The sequence below is a fragment of the Mus caroli genome, unplaced genomic scaffold (genome assembly GCF_978045245.1).
Source record: "Mus caroli unplaced genomic scaffold, Mus_caroli_1 scaffold_18, whole genome shotgun sequence".
NCBI lineage: Eukaryota > Metazoa > Chordata > Mammalia > Rodentia > Muridae > Mus > Mus caroli.
In genome coordinates, this window is record NW_028227273.1 from 30,732,595 (window position 1) to 30,740,983 (window position 8,389).

An 8,389-nucleotide genomic window follows, 5' to 3' on the forward strand; every position below is an offset into this window, starting at 1 on the left:
CACGAGCACAAAACAAACATGCAGGCACACATACAGATAGACCACACACATATCCAGACATATAAGCATATACATATATAGACAGACACAAACACGTTCATACACATGCATACAAAACTTACATGCAGATAAACATACACAGAGACACACAGATATGCACACATACATAGACATACATAAACTCATAGACACAAAACCATACAGATAGACACATATGTACACAGACAGACGCAAGCATCCACACACATGTAGATAGACACACAAACACATGCGAAGACTCACATACGGGCACACAGTCATACATAGATACACATACAGAATCTCTGATTTATTCAGCTTCTCCTGAATATCTAAATGAATGTGGACAGACTGCATTCACCAGAGACCTCTGTGGTTCTCCAGGCCCTGTGAGCTCTCTACCTCACTGACCAGGCTCCTCACTTAGATGCAAGGAGAACTTACAGCTACCTCTGTGCTAAGTTTCCGTGTTACTGACATGGTACTCTGCCCAGGAAGGTGCTTTTCCCGTCCTTCCCTGACTCTCACCTCCCAAATTACCTGCTGCTCAGCGAGGTTCCAAAGGTCCATACCCAGCTTTCATGATCCTCAGAGGTGATGAACACTGTTAGCTCTTGTCAGTTTCCATACTGAAATTTTTTTAGTGATGAGCATTTTTGCCTCAAGTTTATCTGTCCTTAGCATCTAGGGCAGACCTTGGCTCCTGTTAAGTAGTTGCTGCTCTTGGTTTAATGAAGGAGTAGTTGGTGAGGTTTCAGCTTTTGAAAGAATGTGGAGATAACCTGGTCCCCAAAAAGGAAGCTGGAAAGAGGCTTCAAGGGCCCACATCTGCTAGTCTCCTTTCTCCAACTACCTTTCAAACTGCCATGGGTTTGGTTTTTTTTTTAATTAATTAATCAGTTAATTTACTTTACATTTTAAATGGAGTTTCCCTTCCCTCCTCTCCTCTGAGTTCTTCCCTGCCCCCACCCCCACCCACTCCTCCTCTCTTTCTCTTCAGAAAAGAGGAGGCCTCCCATGGGCATCAACCAACTTTGGCATATCAAGATGCAGTAAGTAGGGCATCTTCTTCTATTGAGGCTAGATGAGGCAGCCCAGTAGGGGGAAAGGGTCTCAGAGGCAGGCAACAGAGTCAGAGACAGTCTCTGCTCCCTTTGGTAGGAGTCCCACATCAAGACCTAGCTGCACGACTGTAATAGATGTGCAGAAGGCCCAGGTCAGTCTCACACATGCTCCCTGGCTGCCAGTTCAGTCTCTGTGAGCCGCTATGAGCCAAGGTCAGTTGATTCTGTAGGTTTTTCTTGTGTCTTTGTGTTTTCTTTCCAGGTGTCCTTGACCCCTGTGGCCCCTACAATCTTTCTTCCCCCTCTTCTACAGTATCCTCCATATTCTGCCATATTCTGGATGTGGGTCTCTGCATCTGTTCTATCAGTTTCTGGGTGAAGCCTCTCTGATGATGGCTAGTCTCAGTTCCTATCTGCAAGGATAGCAGAATATCATTAGCATAGTGTCAGGAATGGTTGGCCCTTCCCTCAATCTCTGCTCCATCTTTACCCCTGCCCATCTTGGAGGCAGGGCAAATTGTAGGTCAAAGGTTTTGTGGCTGGGTTTATGCCCCAGTCCCTTGGTTGGAAATCTTGCTTGGATACAGGAGATGACTAGTTCTTGCTAGGAGTCCTAGCTAGGGTCACCCTCATAGATTCCTGGGAGTTTCCATTGCTGTCGGTTTCTAGCTCATCCCAGAGATGTCCCCATTCGTTATTTCTCCCTCTGTCCTCCAGCCTGATCCCTCCTGTTTCCATCTCCCCACCCCTGTCCACCTATGATTTCTATTCTAGTTCCCCTTTTCAGTAAGAGTCACACACCACCCCCTTGAGTCCTTGTTACTTAGTTTAGCTTCTTTGGGTCTGTGGATTGTAGCATGGTTATCCGTTATTTTAAGGTTAATATCCATTCAGAAGTAAGTATATACCATGTGTGTCTTTCCGGGTCTGGGTTACCTCAGTCAGGTAGATCTTTTCCAACTCCACCCATTTGCCTATAAATTTCATAATGTCGTTTTTAATAGCTGAGTAATATTCCCTTCTGTAGGTGTTTTACATTTTCTTTATCCATTTTTCAGTTGAGGGACATCTAGGTTGTTTCCAGTTTCTGGCTATTATGAATAAAACTGTTATAAGCATAGTTGACCAGATGTCCTTGTGGCATGGTGGAACATGTTTTAGGTATATGCACAGGAGTGGTATAGCTTGGCCTTGAGGTAGATCTATTCCCAATTTTCTGAGAAATCGCCATATAAATTTCCAAAGTAGCTTTATAAGTTTGCACTCTCACCAGCAGTGAAAGAGTGTCCCCTTTGCTCCACATCCTTGCCAGCATGTGCTGTCCCTTAAGTTTTTGATCTTAGTCATTCTGATGGGTATTCTTAGAGTTATTTTGATTTGTATTTTTCTGATGACTAGGGACATTGAACATTTCTTTAAGTGCTTCTCAGCCATTTGAGATTCCTTTGTTGAAAATTCTGTTTAGCTCTGTACCCCATTTTTAATTGGGCTATTTGAGTTGTTGGTGTCTAACTTCTTGAGTTCTTTATATATTTTGGATATTAGCCCTCTGTCAGATATAGGGTTGGTGAAGATCTTTTCCCAATCTATAGGTTGTTGTTTTGTCCCTTTGACAGTGTCCTTTGACTTGTAAAAGCTTTCTAGTCTCATGAGACCGCACTTATTAATTGTTGACCTTAGCACCTGAGCTCCTACTGTTCTGTTCAGGAGGTTGCCTCCTGTGCCAATGAGTTCAAAGCTATCTCCACTTTATTTTCTATCATTTTAGTGTATCTGATTTTTTTTTTTTTTTTTTTTTTTGGTTTTTCGAGGCAGGGTTTTTCTGTATAGCCCTGGCTGTCCTGGAACTCACTCTGTAGACCAGGCTGGCCTCGAAGTGTATTTGATTTTTGTTGAAGTCTTTTGTCATGTGGACTTGAGTTTTGTACAGGTGATAGATATGATCTATATGAATTCTTCTACACCTGGACATCCAGTAGACCAGCACCATTTGTTGAAGATGCTTTCTTTTTTTCCCCACTGTATAATTTTGGCTTTTTTTTTTTTGTAAAAAAATCAATTGTCCATAGGTGTGTGGATTTACTTCTGGGTCTTTGATTTGTTTCCATTTGATCGACCTGTCTGTATTTATGCCAATTCTACTAGGTTTTTATTACTATTGCTCTGTAAGACAACTTGAAATCAGGGAGGTGAGCTTTTGTATTCTTGAAGAGAGAAGTAGTCATCTAAATTGTCTCCCTTCATTGGAAAATTTGGAATGTGAAACTTTTCTACCCTCCCATACTGACTCCAGACTCCCTAGTCATCTAGGCCACAGAGATCTGTCCCTTTAGTCCTATATACCCAGATATAGCTGAATCTATCAGAAATATAGTTCAAACTAGAACAGATGCCCTAACCCTGCTGGAGAAATAGTTCAGACCCCAGGTACAGGTAGATGGGATACTAGAGTTATGCTTGTTCTTAACCCCATCCCTGGCCACGTTCTTTGTTGTGTTCTACAATCTTTTCACCCGCCTTGCTGACCCTGTGACCACAAAGATTCACTGACTGCTATGAGCAACCTACTCCCTTCGTAACCAAGAATGGACAAAGTACCTAAGACTCTGTCCTTGAAACAGTTCTGGATTTCAGTGACATTACATTTTTGGGTCTGAATTATATTGCTAAGACCAATGAGCAGTAATATTTTTTGTTCCCTTTCACGTGGGATTTCTGGACCCTTCCCTCTTACTCCCCAGTACATTGCATGTGACCTAAGCAAATCCCCATTGTTATAAGCTGAACACCATACACTGAGGTGGACAGACTGAGAGAAGAGAGAGGCGCAGTGGCAGGGGGTGTCTGGCATCCAGCAAGACTGGGGGTGTGGAGTTGGTGTCAACACCTCCAGTCCTCCTGCCTCAGATTAGTCCCACACAGTACCCCTTTTCATCTTCACTACCCTATAAGCTTTCATGACATTTTTCTTTACACTCCTAACCCTGCATTGGACCCCATGAGGCTGTGGTCTGAAGGCATGAGCTCACTTGGTAGGCAGAGAAGTAGGCTGACTCTTGGAGTTGCTGTCATCATCCCCCACCACCTTGAAGACTCAAAAACAAGGTATGTCCTTGAGAGTGTTCTGTGCTGGAATTGCTTCATTTAAATGGGCTAGGACCTTGAGATTTGACTAAAGCTACATTCCTATAAAAATATTTCAATATTTTGTCACTAGAGCATAAAAAGCTTAAACTCTATTCATTTTTTTTAAAAAATGAACTGTTAGAAATTAATGTACAGGCTCCCAAGAAAAAGGTGAAGCTCCCCCTTTCCCTCAGAACTTCTTTTGCACTCCTTTCTCCTGGAACTTACAGAATGTTCCGGCTATGAGCTGGGGTAGGTGGTTTTCCTTTATGTATTTCCTAGGCTTCTGAGTACCCCAGAAGAGAAAAGGGGAGCCCGGAGGTTGTATGTATGACTTCAACCACCAGAGGAGATAGAGATGCTCACCAGAGCTCAGAGCCTTCCCTACCGCATGCTCCATCTTTCTCCCTCAAACTTGGAGCATACTTCCCTTTGATGCCTCGGCTAGCATTAGTTACCAAGGCTCTGCTAGTCCATGATGGCAGCCTGCTTGCTTCTGCTCAGTATAAATCTTTTACTTCCTGATTCTGTGCCCTGACAGCAGATTTGAGACAACAGCCCTTTAAGCATCCCTCTCTCTCTTACCCTATTTTCCTCACACAGACTTATGTATGATGGTGACGTCATGCAATCCTTCTGGCAGTGTGATGCTATCTCGGTCTCTCAGACTCGCTGAGGGGTACTCCTTCTGAGAAACTCCAAGGTCAAAGGCAAGACCCATTTATTTTTTAAAACCTCATAATCTGAATTGCTAAAGTATTTTCAAGTTGGGAGAAAGTGACCTATCCATAACAGATATAAAAATACAAATTTGATCCCTTAAAATGTGAAAATAAATCAGGAGAGTGATTCATGGTTCTGTTCAGAGCCTGAGAACAGTGTTGAAATGGCAAGAGAGACCCATGGGCTTGTATAAGTCAAACAGAAAGATCTGCTCTGTTGCTTAATAATGTCAGGTGATAAGGTTGATTTGTGTTCTACCCACTGATGTGTGTGTGTGAGAGTGTGTGTAAGTGTGATTGTATGTGTATGTGTGAGTATATGTATGTGAGTGTGTATGTGTGAGAGAGTCAGAGTGTATGTGTGAGAGTGTATGTGTCTTTGTGTCTGTGTGTGCGTTACACAAAGCATATGGATGTGTGCATATGTACAGATGTCAGAACAGAATTTCAGGTGTCTTCCTCTCTCTGACTTGTTGAGAGACAAGGTCCCTCACGGAACTGGAAGTCAGTTTGGTTAGACTGTCTGGCCTGCAAATCCTTGGGATCTACCTGCCTCCACCTCCCAGTGCTAGGGTTACAGGCATGTTAAGCCATGTCTAGCTTTCTAAATGGATGCTGGGGATCCAAGCCAAGATCATCTGAACCATCTTATACATGGAGCCATTTCTGAGGTCCCAAGACTTTTAAGCTAAACATGGTAGTGTGTCATGGAATGGAGGGTCAGGAGCTGTATCAAGGCAGCATACTGTGGATTCTTAATGTGCCTTTGAGTAAAACAGCCTTGTGCTTGATGTTTCATGAGAAGGACATTATCAAATCCCAGCACAAGTTGGTTTTGATCTTTATATTTTACTCTGTAGCAGAGTTCTTGACTCAGAATGAGCAAGCTAGAGCTTTTATGAAATAGCTGACCAGCAGTCAAGCAGACGGAGCCAGGACCTGGTTAAGGAGTTTGGTAGTCCTTTCTCCGAGTGTGTATGCTCCTCACTGTAGAAGCCATGATTTGAGGTCTGACATGTGACCCAAAAGAGAGACTAAGTTCAGACAGCATTCCAGAAAGTGAGGATGAAAGGTAAAGGTAGTTCAGAGACGCTCAAAGGACAGTCATTTGCCTGTGGTCCTGATGGTGCCACTAGAGCTGTAGTCACTGGATTAGTGCTTATTTACTGTGAAATAGAAATTATTTTGTTGTTTTTACAGGCTAGGTACATTTTTATTAGTACATGTTACAATAAATGCATACCAATAAGAATGATGTGACACCTCTGCATCTATAAAGTCACCAAGAGGCTCACATAGCACTGAGGGGGCAGATATGGAGCATTCCCAAAGGGCAGAGCGAGAATACCGGGTGGATGCATAAAGTGTGTGTGTGTATGTGTGTGTGTGTGTGTTTGCATTTAGCAGTAGGCTGACTGCGTGGGCCTACCCTGCCCCAAATCATGTGCTTGCTTGGAATGCTATCAGCTCAGGTGCAACACTGCTGCCTTCATGGGAAGGGCCAACTGATGAATTTTTTTTTTTTATTTTAACATATGCAGCTCAACAAGGTAGACACAATCTTTCAAACTATCTGTGTTCTGGACTAGTTGAAAAGTTGGATTCGTGTGCTGGAACATTTAGCACAGCCACCTGTAAAGATTAAGAGCAATCTTAGCTTTGCAGAGTTGGTTCACGATCTCTGCCACACTCCTTCCCCTGTCTGGACTTGGCCAGTTCCCAGTCCATTTCTCCAGGGCAAGTACACTCCCAGGGACCAGCACTTCTGTGGGCTGGGTGGAGCCACAGGCTAGTGAATGGGCCCAGGAGCCACAGCTGAATTCAAACGATGACATTTGCATCCACGGTGGGTGCCTGGGGAATGGAGTATATGGACCATGAGGAAGGATACTCCTTACTCCTTGTCCGTATTCAGGGTCAGTCAAGTGCCTAAATGACAGAAATTGTTCAAGATCATCTAATAAATAAAAGGCAGTGTGTATGTGTGTGTGTGTATATATATATATATGTGTGTGTGTGTGTATATATATATGTGTGTGTGTGTGTATATATGTGTGTGTATATATATATGTGTGTGTGTATATATATGTGTGTGTGTATGTGTGTATATATGTATACACACACGCATATATATATATATATATATATATATATATATATATATATATACACACACACACACAATACACATACATACACATATATATGTATATGGGATACCACTCCCTAAAATTAGCTTCCTATGGGAAATGCCATTGTTATGATTACAGCTCATCACATAACTCTGTCCTCACAGATTTGAGAGAGACTGTCCCATTGGCCAGCAGGATGCTGATGTGTCTGGAAACTCTGGGTGGCCCCAGGTCCTTAGGCAGCCGTAAAGTAAGACCTCTATCATGACTCCACGATGATAAATTCTGCTCCCCACCTGGGGCTGCCTCTGGCCCCACAGCCCTGGCTGACCAGGATGGACTGCAGCCAGAGTCTCCTGACAGAACTACAGAGGATCAGTATGTGCTGTGTAAAGCTTTTTAGTTTACACCAACTTGTTATGCAGCAGTAGAAATAAATACAAAGGCCTCTATGCCAGGGATGACCGCAGACAGTTAAAATCTTGTTTACTTTTCATGGGATCCGTCTGATAACTGTCCCAGTTTTACAGAAGTAGAAACCCATGGGAGACTAGAGCCCAGATACATGCCAAATCTCTACTTAGGACCCGGTCACAGGCTCTGAACTATGTGCTATGGATCCCACGTGCCACAAAGCTTTATTAGGGCTCTTAATTTTTGAAAGTTCTTTAAATGTCTTAATTTTAGTTTGATTCATAACTTCACATTTGATCCTGCTGCTCTCTGCTCTGGGACACATGTTGGAGAAACTGTGTTTTCTGTGGTTGTTGCCATGAAAGTGAATACTGAGTTAGAATGACCATGGATTTAAGAATCAGAGGGGTCGGCTCTAATCTCACTACAAGGTTTGAGTGAATGGGCCCTGACCCTCCCACCGGTCAGGAGTTAGGGTAAGTTAAGAATGAACCCAAAGAGTAGTCCTCACTATGTGCATCACGTTGTGAGGGTGTAAATGCTTCTCCTGTCTGTGGGGAGTAAGGACCTAACACATGGATGTCCTGCTGCTCCTGGTGGCCCTTAGGTTGCTCTGACAACAAGGAGACAGAATAGAACCTTTGGGCACTTCTGCGTCCAGTGTTTAAAGGGCTGACTAATGGCATCTTGCTCTCAAGGGCTGAGACAGAACCATAGGGCAGAGTGGTAGGAAGTGGTAGGAAGCTAATTTTATGTCACTTCAGGACTGTTTGTCTGCTGTGGTCCTACCCCCACCTGTGACCACAGCCACTGGGGGGAAGGAATGGCCTCTGGATTGTGGAGGTTTGTTGAGGGAGATGAGAATGCCTTGGACAGCTTCTGTACTTGTGGCCAGTGGGAATAGAAAGGGAAG